This window comes from Rattus norvegicus, chromosome X, assembly GCF_021556685.1.
Source record: "Rattus norvegicus strain SHRSP/BbbUtx chromosome X, alternate assembly SHRSP_T2T, whole genome shotgun sequence".
In the NCBI taxonomy this organism is placed as follows: Eukaryota; Metazoa; Chordata; class Mammalia; order Rodentia; family Muridae; genus Rattus; species Rattus norvegicus.
The window spans coordinates 65,437,764-65,451,000 of record NC_141554.1 but is presented as its reverse complement, the minus strand read 5'-3'; the positions used below and the strand labels follow the sequence as shown (position 1 = coordinate 65,451,000).

Genomic DNA, 13,237 nt, shown 5'->3' with positions numbered 1-13,237 from the left:
GGGCAGCCTAAAATGTATGATTCATACACGATTTTGACATTGCTACAACCTTTTCTATGAATCCTGACTAAGAATGAGCTAAAATTCTAGATTTACTCTAAGGTTTGGACTGAATAATTGGGTAAGGATAGCTTGGTACTTCAGATGTTTGTTTGGAAGCACGGCATTTGGTTTGTATGTGTATTTTTGGCTTTGTGTACACAGAATATTCAGTCCAATTTCCACACTTGGCACAGTCAAAATCTCCTTGTTCTCCGTTGGCTTGAAATCCTTCTGACAGGAAAAATGTAACTAAAATGTCTATTTATAAAGCTTTATTGATTTTCAATTCAAGTGGAAAACTTACTTAAAAGATATATAAATCAGAAACAACTATTTGCATTATGCCTCTCTGTTTTTGCAAAATCATTTGAAGGGGAGAAGTGCCAGTTGGATTTTAGTCAATAATTGGGCAAGCAATGATGCTAGTCCAACTAACCACCTTTTCCCATTAGAGAGATATTACAGTAGAATCATAATTATTGTTGTTGATATCCCATGGTGGTTCTGCCCACACCCTTGAATTACACTTATTCAGCAGATGGTGTTGAAAGATGCATATAATTTTCAAATCAATGTCAAGATAAAATCTGAATTAGTACAGTAGAGAAGTATGCAATGGCAACATAGCTGAAAAGTGTTAAAGTTAGGTGTTAGATTAATTCCTTGCCATCTGTCTTTATTTTGTTATTTCACTTCTATGGATGGTACACAAGTACTATAAATTCCTTTTCAAAACTCTGTGTGTGTATATGTGTTTATATTTTCTGGCACACAAATCTTAGCAACAGCTACAACACCCTTCTCTGCCCTTAGGTTAAAATGCAAAACAAAATAAAAAGCAGTGAAGGTTGTTTTTAAAAATATATACATTTTATTAGCATTATAAATCTTTTTAAAGACTTTATTTTTATCCAAAGTTTCTATAGATTGTGAGCAAATAAGTCAAGTTGGTTTAAATACAAGAAATATATACAAGACCTCTATAAAGTAAACATTTACAATTTTTGGAGTTGCTGTTTTGTTCATTTGTATTTGTATATACTACTAGATTCCACTGTGCAATGTTAATATTGTAATTTCTATTAAATAATATTAGGTATTATGTATGAAAGGAAAATATCTTAGTACACTTAGTGCATGTAAGAAATAATCAGTGGATCACACAGAACTTCCCCTCCAAACTTTCCTCCCCTAACTCATGTCTCAGTCTTATCCCCAGTTCTGTAGCAGACTACCTCTTGTAATTTAGTGTCCTTCCTTTCCCCATTTCCAAGTCACCTCTTTCCCCCAAACTTCCTTTCACCCATTTATTGGTTGATCCCAGCCCCCCAACTCCAACAGGAATTCCCTGGAAAACTGCAAGCCACCCTAGCAGGGAAGCTAATTCAGATCTTCATATCTGCCTTCTTTCCTCTAAATCCAATCTCCCAGTCTTGACCCCATCTCTGTAGCAGAACACCTACTGAGGTATCCCATTTTTCCTTGCCCCCATCTCCAATTGATCACAATATCTTCTCCAAACTTCCTTCTTCCAACTCATCATAATATACTAGCCCCCAACTTTGCAAGTATTCTCGGGGAACCCATCAGCCAAACCTGCCAAAGACGCAAGTAGGCCCGAAAAGCAGATAGTAAAGCTTCAGATCTTCTCTCTCTCTCCTCTCCTTCAAATTCAATACCCTAGTTTCAACCACAGCTCTGTAGAAGAATGCCTGCAGCCTCTTGTCCTCACTCACTGCCCCCATTCCCATTGAACTGTGCAGATCCAAGTTGAACACCCAGCTTTTCTATCTCTTTTGGCCTCTCAACCTCCAACTGCCCACCTCCTTCCTAGCCCATCTATATTCTTAAATGTCAGCTCTTAATGCCTAGAAACACATTTTACCTGGAACCACCAGTGGTCAAACTTATCAGTATCCCAGAAGAACTTTCTAGCAGGCAACACAAAACCACCACCCTCTCTTAAGGACCTGAGAGGGCAACAGAAACTAAGAAACAAAATACCCAGCAACACAGACAAGACAAAATGTAACAGAACCCAGAATTACAATCTTCTCAAACCCAGATGCCTAGGTGGCAGCATAAGAACACAAGTAAAAGAGCCAGGACAATATGTTTCCACTAGTGTTGAGCAACCAAAGCTCTATAGGCTCTGATATTGCAACATAGCTGAAGCACAAGAAAAAGACCCTAAAATAGCCTCATGAATATGATAGAGCTACTTAAAGAGGAAGAATAAAAAGAAATCTTTAAAGAAATCTATAAAAACCCAAATAAACAGAGGAAGGAAATAAACAAAACATTCAAGAACTGCAAATAGAAATAGTCAATAAAATGAAAACAAAACTTAGGAAGTTTGGAATTGAAAAATTTAGGGACTCAAACAGGAAGCACAGAGGTAATTCTGACCAACAGGATATAAGAGATGAAAGAAATAATCTCAAACATTGAGGACATAATAAAAGAAATGAATATTTAAGTCAAAGTAAATGTTAACTCTAAAATACTCTTGGTACAAACCATCTAGGGAATCGGTGACACTATGAAAAGGCCAAATCTAGGAATAAAACAAATAGAAGGAGAAGAAGCCAATGTCAAAGGTCAGAAAATATTTTTCAACAAAATCATGGAAGAAAATTCCCCTAACCCAAAGAAGGAGATGTCTACCATGGTAGCAGACAAAACACTGAATAAACTGAACCAGAAAAGAAGGTCTTCTTGGCACATGATAAACAAAACATACAGAACAAGGAAAGAATATTAAGAGCTGCAAGGGGGAAAGACCACATAACAGATAGAGGCAAACCTATTAGACTTATACTTACTTCTCATTGGAGACTCTAAAAGCCAGAAGGGCCTGGAGAGATGTGCTTTGGATTCTACAAGACCACAATACTCACATATATACTCATAGGGTCATACACTCACCAAAACTTTCAATCATAATAGATGGAGAAATTAAGGTATTCTATGATGAAACCAAATTTAAGCAGTAATATCTATCTATAAACCCAGGCCTACAGAAGGTACTGGAAGGAAAGCTACAACTTAAATGGGCTAACCACACCAAGCAAAACACAGGAAATAAATAATCCCAGATCAGCAGGTCATAAGAGGGGACACACACACACACACACACACACACACACACACACACACACACACACACCATACAAGAAGAAAATAACAGGAATCAGGAATCATCAAACACTGGTAATTGATAGCTCTCAATTCTCCAATAAAAGACACAGACTAACAGAATAGATGCAAAACATGATCCATCTTTGTGCTGTGTCCAAACCACATAAAAACTCAACAACAAAAGAGAATTAGAGACTGATTTCCCTTATGAACACATACTCAATAAAATACTTGCAAACCCAATCATCACACATCAAACACATCAAAAAGATCATCCACTGTAATCAAGTAGGCTTCACTCCGGTTATGTAGAGATGGCCTAATATATGAAAATCAGTAAATGTAATTCACCATGTAAGCAAACTGAAAGAAAAATACACATGATCATCTCATTAGATGTTAAAAATAAAGGCCTTTGACAAAATCTAACACTCTTTCATGATAAAAGTCCTTCAGAGAATAGGGATACTAGGGACATACCTCAACATAGTAAAAGCAGTTTACAAGACCATAGCCAACATCATCTTAAATGGAGAGGAACTCAAAGCATTTCCACTAAAATAAGGAATAAGACAAGGTTGTACTCTCTCCATGTCTATTCAATATAGTACTTGAAATTTAATCTAGAGCAATAAGACAACTGCAGGAGATCAAATGAATACAAATTGGAAAGGAAGATATCAAAGTATTATTTGCAGATGATATGATAGTATCCTAAGTATATATAAGAGATCCAAAAATTCCACTGTGAAACTCCTTAAAGCTGATAAACACTTTCAGCAAAGTAGCTAGATATAAAATTCACTCACTCAAACTAGTAGTTCTCCTATACATCAACAACAAACAGACAGAGAAGGTAAATAGCACCTATCAGAATAACCTCAGATGTAAAGTATTTTGGAGTAACTGTAACCAAAACAAGTAAAAGACTTATATGATACAAACTTTTAAACAAAATAAATTGAACAAAATACCAAAAGATAGATTCCCCCATGATCGTGAATCAGTATGATTAATATAGTAAAAATTGCTATCTGCCAAAAGCATTCTACAGATTAAATACAATCTCCATCAAAATTCCTATACAAGCATTCGCTTATCTTGAAAGAACCATCTTCAGCTTCATGTGGAAACACACACACACACACACACACACACACACACACACACACCCCACAGGATACCTAAAACAATCCTGAATAATCAAAGAACTGCTGGAGATATCATCACCAATTTAAATTGTGCTACAGAGTTTTATAAATATAAACAACATTGTATTCTTAAAGGGCAGACTCATTGATCAATAGAATTGAATCGAAGATCCAGACACAAACGCATACTCCTATAGATGCACACCAGATTTTTGATCAAGGAGTCAGAAATGCACACAGGGAGAAAAAGATTGCAACTTCAACATATGATGCTGATTGAACTTAATGTCTACATATAGAAGAATGAAAATAGACCCACATTTATTACCCTGCTCAAAATTTAAGTCCAGATTGATCAAAGACTTCAACATAAAATCAGATACACTGAACCTGACTGAAGAGAAACTGGGGCATGGTCTCGAACTTATTGTCACAGGCAAAGCCTTTCTGAACATAATACTTTTAACATAGGCATTGTGTACAACAATTAATAAATGGGACCTTATGGAACTGAAAAGCTTTGTCATTTCACAATTGTTCAAATAAAATGGTAGCATACACATTACACAACAATAGCAGGCTAATACCCCAAATATATAAAGAACTCAAAAACTAGTTATCAATAAAAACAACCCAATTAACACTGGGGCACAGATTTGAAAAGCAAAGTATGAGTAGAGGAAACTTCAAATATCAGAGAAACACTTAAATTTCAACATCTTCAGTCATCAGGGAAATGCAAATAAAGACTACTTTGAGATTTCAGCTTACACTAGTCGGGATGGTTAACATCAATAGCACAAGTGACAGCCAATGCTGGTAAGGGTGTGAAGTATAGAGAACACTCCTTCACTGCTGCTGGGATACAGTTAGAATTGAAATCAGTGTGGTGATTCCACATGGATTTGACAATTGATTTGTTTCCAGATCCAGCTAAAACAATTTTGGGAATATACCCAAAGGATACCGCAAAGACACTTGCTTGACCGTGTTCATTCCTGTTGTGCTGTTCATAATAGTCTGAAGGTGGAAGCAGCCTAGGTGTCCTACACAGAACAATGGACAAAGAGTGTATGGTATATTTACACAATGGACTATTACTCAGATATTTTACAGATAAATAAATGGAATTAGGAAAAAAAATCATTGTAAGGTAACCCAGACCAAGAAATCCATAAATGTATGTAGTCACTTATAGGTGGTTATTAGCTGTTTTGCTATTGATAACCTAACTGTAATCCATAGACCCACAGAGTATAGAACTGCATCATGGCAAATAGATTTTCCAGGAAGGGAAATAGTATAGATATTTATGGATGGATTGGGGGATTAGAACAGAAAGATCAAGTGGAAATGGTGAGTGAAGAGGGAGATGAGAAAGACTCTATAGGAAAGACAGCTAAATTTAAGGGCTATTTAAGGAGTTATATGGAAATCTAATATAATAGAAGCTTTCTAATATATGTACATATATGGAGGGATCCTAAATGAAATTTCCAAATAATGGGGGAGACAGACCCCCAATTAGACATCTGTAGTCACCATATGAAGCTTCCAGTACTGGGACTAGATTACATCTAATTTAGTTGTTGGCCGAAGGAATCCCACTATAGTCTCCAAGCAACCCAGGCTGTTGCCACGACTATAGTTTGCTCTTTCTAAACTGACATCAAGACTGTATATTACTCATAATTTATGGAGCATAGATAAGTCAAGATGATAGCTACATAGAGCCTTCACTCCTACATTCTAACAAAAACAATAAAAACAGTAAATACCAAACCAGCCATAAACACTTTTACTCTTCCATCTACAATGGTGTCTTGCCTGCAATATATGCTAGGGTAATAGCGGCACAAAGCTTGTGGGAGTAACTAACCAATATCTGACTTGAATATCTGACTCCATAGGGTGTGAACCATACCCAGACACTGTTTGAGTGACTAAGAACCTGAAATGAGATAATCGAGGGACCTAGGACAAAACCAAATGATACTGTTCTTTAAAAAGAAAACGATCAAAAAACAAACAAACAAACAAACAAAAAACCATAGCAATAAAATGACTTCTAATGACATTCTGCTATACTCAGAATAAAACAGTGGCCTTTTCAGCCATCCTCAGAGATATTTCCTCCTACAGCATATTGGAACAAACAGAGAGACACACAGCCAGACATTGGGCATACACGTTCTTAAACACACTGAGAGACCTTTGAACACTCAGCCCTAAATGAGTCGTCTCTATCAAATCCACTCTTCAATGCTCAGAGAACCCTGCAGAAGAGAAGACAGAGTGTAAGAACTAAAAGGATGGAGGACACCATGAAAACGAGGTCTCTTAAATCAACATGAAAAGAACTCATAAATTCAAAGATACAGAAGCAGCATAGAAAGGGCCTACATGGGTCTGTACCAGATGGATGACTAGAACTGAGAAGAGAAGTAGACCGCTGTACTCATTCCTAACCCACAAGCTATCCACTTGCAAATGAAAATTTAGTTTCCTCAAAGGGAGGATACTAGTAGGAGGGGATCAGGGGTCAGGTAATATATACATATATATTTTGATGTATATATACATATATATATCAAAATGTTACAATGAAGCTTCTTATTCTATATTCTAGTTTCATAAGCTAATAAGAAGTCTGCTTATCATTTGTCAGTTTATTAACAATGATCATCAATTTTATCCCAAATGTATATATTCTAAAATAAGTAAAATTTGTCTTTTAATAGTAAGTGATACCTCTAATTATTTTAGTTCTGAGTTTGACTCATATTTTATTTATGCAACTTTTCTTCTGTTTTGTTAATATCCTTGATATTTAAGTATTTATTTAATTTTAATAGTGAAACACATAGATGAATCTGTGGTGTATGCGTGTGTGTTTCGTACAAAATGAAGTCCTCTCTTACTGCAGTTTTCAATGTCCAAAAATGCCAAATTGTCCCACTTGGGAAAAAATACTTCGTAGCTTATGATTTCTGGCAGATTAGGTAATGTTCCTTGACACACAGTCCTACTTGTCCTACTCTAACAATGTAGGATCAGTTGGTTTTAAGCAGATTAATACAGCTGGATTGTATTGAGGATATATGTGATATTAAGGATCTTAACTGACAATATTTCTATCTGATAAGACCACTCATGCTTTCTTGTTTCCTCTGTTGCAAGTCTGTGTTACACATACTCTGAAATAACTGCTTCTTTGTCCACGTGAAAGTTGATAGGAAAGTGTACTTTGTATCTGCAAAGTTTCTTGAATTCTTGAATAAAAGATGCCATCTAAATGCCAGATTTTACATATATTGATTGCTCAGTACAGTGTACTTTGTGTGCATCCTGTGCAATATAATTTTCTTACTAAAAAACTTTGCCCTCTTGCCTGCTGAGTTTCCTTTCCCTGCTTCATGTTGGCTTCTTTCCCTTCTCTGTCCATGCTGTGACAAAACCACTATGGTTACAGCAAAAGTCTAACCTTTTAAGTATCTAAGTATTTTTTCCTCTATGTATGATAAAATATAGCTGATCAGAAACCTAAAGAGTATCAGGGAGATATAAATAACTCCCTAAATTATGTGAGGGAAGGAAGGCATTAACAACTCCCCAAAATGTGACGCACACCAGTAAAAAGAAATAAAACAGCTCTTGGAATTATGCCATCATGATTGGGTACCTTCATGAGGCTTAATGTATAGAGAAGCTCTTTCATAACCACTGGGCAGATCTGCACTTGGAATTGCCATTGCTGGGAGAACTGCTGTTATTGATGGCATCTTAAAAATCAGAATCACTTTTTATCTCTTTGCCATAATTTATATATGGTAAAATTAAGGATACACTAGAAAATAATGAATTTATTAATAAATTCTACAGGTTGAGAGATTTCAAGCCGAAAGGTGGTCAATTATAGTTTTAGAGGCTCTAAGTAAGCCCTGAATATCGTAGGGATAAAAAAAGCTTTTCCAGACATTTGCCAATTTTAGTGAATTGTGAAGTCCTTGAACTGTTGTGAATCTATAATTTTTTAGTAGGCTGGAAAACCACCAAGAAAACGACTAAGAAGACTTTTAATGCATTGGCATATAGTTTCTAAAGTTCAAGTGGTAAACAAATAAAAGATGGAAATGTCATTCTGGTTTCTAAAAATACCATAATTTCTTTACGAGATTCCTCTTATCAGGAAACTTCCACCCTTAGGACTTTTTGACATCTAATTTGTTGAACTGTTTATAAAACACAGAAATGTGAAGATGCATTAGATGTTGTTTACAAAATATTCATGGACCAGACTAGCAAAAAAATTTACTTTGAAGTTGTAATTGAAGTTATAACTGTTGATTGAACAGACTATCCCAGAATAGGAATAGTTCAACTAGTGCTTTTTTTTTTTAAAATCACAATAGTAGGAAAATCTCCCCAAAGAATTGTTATAATATTTTTATTTCCAAATATTGCATTCAGTTAATTACATGAGAAAGTTCAATCTTGTCTTATTAAACTGGGTTTATGTTACATGATTTTTGTCTACCTATAGGCTGAATTTTCTGAACAGGTTTAATACAGGCTATGCCTTGGTATGCTACCTATATTATATCATGTTTGGTAAAATGGTTGACATAATATTCTCAGTTGATAATGAATCTACTAGAGGTAAAATTCTATCAAAAATAAAATAGCATCTGTGTTCTAATAGTATCAGGTTTTTGTGGGGAGGGGTCATCTTAGTAAAATTTGACAGACGATTGTCTGTTAAGGCAGAATAACTTGTTGTTGACCAAGTGATCAGTATTTCCTTCTATGTATTCACAGAACTTCATATGCTACTTCATCATTCATGTTGACTCTGTCCATATCACTAGCTGGGACCCATAGAATATAGCTGAATAAATGTGAACACAGGCTACAATTACTTTCATACAGTTGACATGCTGCATGTACTTGTACCTCTGTCCTGAAACACTCTTGTTTTAGCTAGTTCTTTGGTTCAAAGAGGACAACACTTATATAAACCACATTTGAATCCAACCTTTAGATTTGAGTTAAGCCAGAACTTAGTCTAGAATGGATGATATCCAGTCAATCAAATGACAAGGAGATAAATGCCTCATGATGTATTTCAGAAAACTACAGAGCAATTTTGTTCATCAGGAAAAGCTGATTGATATACACAGAACTTTGAGCTTTCAACATTTTTAATTTTAACAATTTCAAATCTTTACACATGCTTATTAAGCTGAAAAATTTGAATTCTGATGTAGCATAAAATCAAAATTTAGTTAAGTATGTAACATGTCCTTCTAATTTCTTTTTAATTGTACATATATTTTATGGGAGAAATGAAAGTTCTAAGGTGGTATTTAATAATAACTTTGATGTTAATATTCAGGGTTTACCACACATTTAACCTTAGAGCAAAACATGAGATTTACCTTAACTGTGTCCACTTTCTATTATATGGCAGCATATTAGAAGAACTTACTGCATGACTTTTCTTCATTACTATAAGTGATGAGGTATGTATGTATAAAAACAAAGGGAGAATGTTGAGTGTTTCAGACCCTGAGTCACAAAATAGAGTCACTTGAGGTTCCTGCAGTAATTGGATATGAAGAGCAAGGCAACCAGAATATTTTTTTCAAGTGAAGTCCTGATGTGTTTATCACTCTTTTCGGCCTGCCAATATCCTCTGTAGAAGTGGATTAGTGACCATAAATTCTTTAGTATACTTTTATTGTTAATACTTTCATTCATCTCTCACTTTTAACATATAGATTTGCTGGTTTAATAGTCTGGGTTGGCAGCTGTACTCTTCCAAAACCTAGAACATATCTTTCCAAGCTTTTCTGGTTTTAAATGCTTCTGTTGAACAATCAAGTGCTATTGTGAAGACCCTGACTTTATAGTAGTTGATACTATTCTTTTATAGCTTTTAATACCCTTCCTGTTGTCTATGATTTTAGGTTTCAATTATAATATACTGTGGGAAGTTTCTTTTCTTGTACTTTCTATCTTGATGTTCAATAAAACCAGCTAGGTATCACTGTTTTCTACATTGGGAAGTTTTCATTTATTTATTTTATTGTATTGAAAAATTTTTATGTCTTGGGTGTTGTCTTCTTGTTTCTTTACACCTGTAATTCAAAGATTTGGTCTTTTTGTGATGTCCTAGGGATTCCCCATCTTCCACTCATACATTTTTTAAGTTACCGTCCAGCCCAGATGGTCTGTTTTCCATATGATCCATTCTGCTACTGAGGTTTTCCATTGAGTTTTAGCCCCTCATTTTATTAATTCCTTTATTATTTTTGAATTCTTTTTTATTAGATATGATTTTATTTATTTACATTTCAAGTGTTATCCCCTTTCCCAGTTTCCCGTCCATAAACCCTTTATCCCATTCCCCCTCCTCTTCTTCTATGAGGGTGTTCCCTCACCCAACCACCTACCACTTCCCACCTCCCCGCCCTGACATTTCCCTACACTGGGGGATCCAGCCTTGGAAGGACCAAGGGCTTCTCCTCCCATTGCTATCCAACAAGGCCATTCTGCTACATATGCAACTGGAGCCATGGGTTGGTCCATGTATAGTCTTTGGGTAGTGGTTTAGTCCCTGGGAGCTTTGGTTGGTTGGCATTGCTGTTCTTATAGGATTGCAAGTCCCTTCAGCTCCTTCAATCCTTTCTTTTTTAAAATTTTTTATTTGATATATTTCTGTACTTACATTTCAAATGTTATTCCCCTTCCTGATTTCCTGTCCATAAGCCCTCCTCCCCTCCCATCCCTCTCCCCCATATGGGTATTCCCCACATACATCCCCCTTACTGCCCCCCCATATTCCCCTGCACTGGGAGTCCAAACCTTGGCAGGACCAAGGGCTTCCCCTTCCACTGGTGCCCCAACAAGTCTATTCTCTGATACTTATGCAGTTGGAGCCCTGGGTCAGTCCATGTAGTCTTTTGGTAGTGGTTTAGTCCCTGGAAGCTCTGGTTGGTTGGCATTGTTGTTTTTATGGGGTTGCAAGCTCCTTCAACTCTTTCAATACTTCCTCTAATTCCCCCAAAGGGGTCCTATTCTCAGTTCAGTGGTTTGCTGCTAGCATTGACCTTGGTATTGAACATGCTCTGGATATGTCTCTCAGGAGAGATCTATATCCGGTCCCTTTCAGCATGCATTTTTTAGCTTCATCAATCTTATCTAGTTTTGGTGGATATAAATATATCCATATATATATATATATATATATATATATATATATATATATATATATATATATATATGGGCCACATGTGGGACAGTGAATGGCCTTGAGTCACTGCTCTCAACTTTGCTTCCATATCCCCTCCTATGGATATTTTTTCCCCTTTTAAGAAGGAGTGGGAGCATCCGCATTTTGGTCATAAGGTCTTCTTGAGCTTCCTGTGGTTTGTGGATTACGTCTTGGGTAATTCGAGCTTCTTGGCTAATATCTACTATCAATGAGTGCATACCAAGTCTGTGTTTCTGTGATTGAGTTACCTCACTCAGGATGATATTTTCTAGTTCATTCCATTTGCCTATGAATTTCACGAAGTCATTGTTTTCAATAGCTGAGTAGTACTCCATTGTGTAGATGTACCACATTTTCTGAATCCATTCCTCTGTTGAAGGGCATCTGGGCCTTCAATCTTTTCTTTAACTCCTCCAATGGGGACCCCGTTCTCAGTTCAATGGTTGGCTGCAAGTGTCTGCCTCTGTATTTCTTAAGCTCTGGTAGCTCTCTAAGGACACAGCTATATCAGTCTTCTGTCAGCATGTACCATGCACTTCTTGGCATCAGTAATAGTGACTGTGTACTATGCTTTGATGTAAATTGATTTTTTGAGTTTGTTTGGTTTTTTAACTTAAAAATAAAACAGATGTTCTGAGAAGGTACAGGCAGTGTTCAGAAAAGCAGCCCATTTGATGGATTCAAGAGTTGGGAATATGGAGTATGTGATCAGAAATAGACATTTCAGTTGCTATGTTTTTTCCTTTTAAGTAATGAGGAATAAACCAGAACCATTGGTTTTTATTTTAAAAATATATTTATACACATACATATATACATATAATGTGTATTATTTTAAGTAAGCTTATATAATAATGTGTGGTCCTGTAATCTTTTCAAACATCCTTGGTGTTATGGGTCCCTTGTTTACCCTTATCTTCCTGTATCACCTTCTCCTCGCATTCCCCAATTAAAGCTCACCTAATTATTTCCATTACACCTTCATAGCACTTGTAGCCATTATTTCCCTCTCTAGAGCTTCTTTTTCACTCCCTAAGTCTTCTTTTACTTTTCTTGCTTCTTTGGATACTTCAGGTTATATATTCAAATCTAAAGATGTTTTTCCTTGAAAATGGCTAAGAATAAAAAGGATTTCAAAGAGAACTGTATATGTTCAGAAAAGTACCTTTAAATTTTAATGCAAGATACTAAAATGATAAATATAGTACTTATTTTACAACAACAATAAAAACAAGAACATTAGAAAACAGGGGGACAACATATAGTTAGAGATCATGATTTTGCCATGAAGCTTCTCTGAACAAAGTTTTTTTTTTCTCTTTCAGCAAACTCCGTAGACCAGATATATGAGAGGAGAAAGTAACGTCTAGTCTCTACTCGGAGGTGAGTGATATCAAGGTGATTGCCATTGAAACATAGAAAATTGACTTGTCTGGAAGTGTTGGCAAGAATACTTAAATGATTCTTTAGGGAGTTTAATTCAGTAGATGAATGTGTGGCTCTGATCTGGGAAAAGAAAAAAGAAGGATGTAGTTTTGGTTGTGTGATACCTTAGTGTTAATGATGACGATTAATCATCAGTTTGACAGAATCTAGAATCACATAAGAATGTGTGTAAAGAATCATC

The 13,237-nt window shown here is 35.8% G+C and overlaps 1 protein-coding gene across 1 annotated transcript in view; it reads left to right on the top strand.

The window, feature by feature from the left end:
- Mageb18 (MAGE family member B18) overlaps positions 1–13,237 on the top strand; it is a 756,240-nt gene that overhangs the window by 100,667 nt on the left and 642,336 nt on the right. Inside the window, exon 3 of the mRNA XM_087599980.1 lies at positions 12,936–12,993. The gene's annotated coding sequence lies outside the window, so the exon portion shown is untranslated. The remainder of the gene's footprint in view (positions 1–12,935; positions 12,994–13,237) is intronic.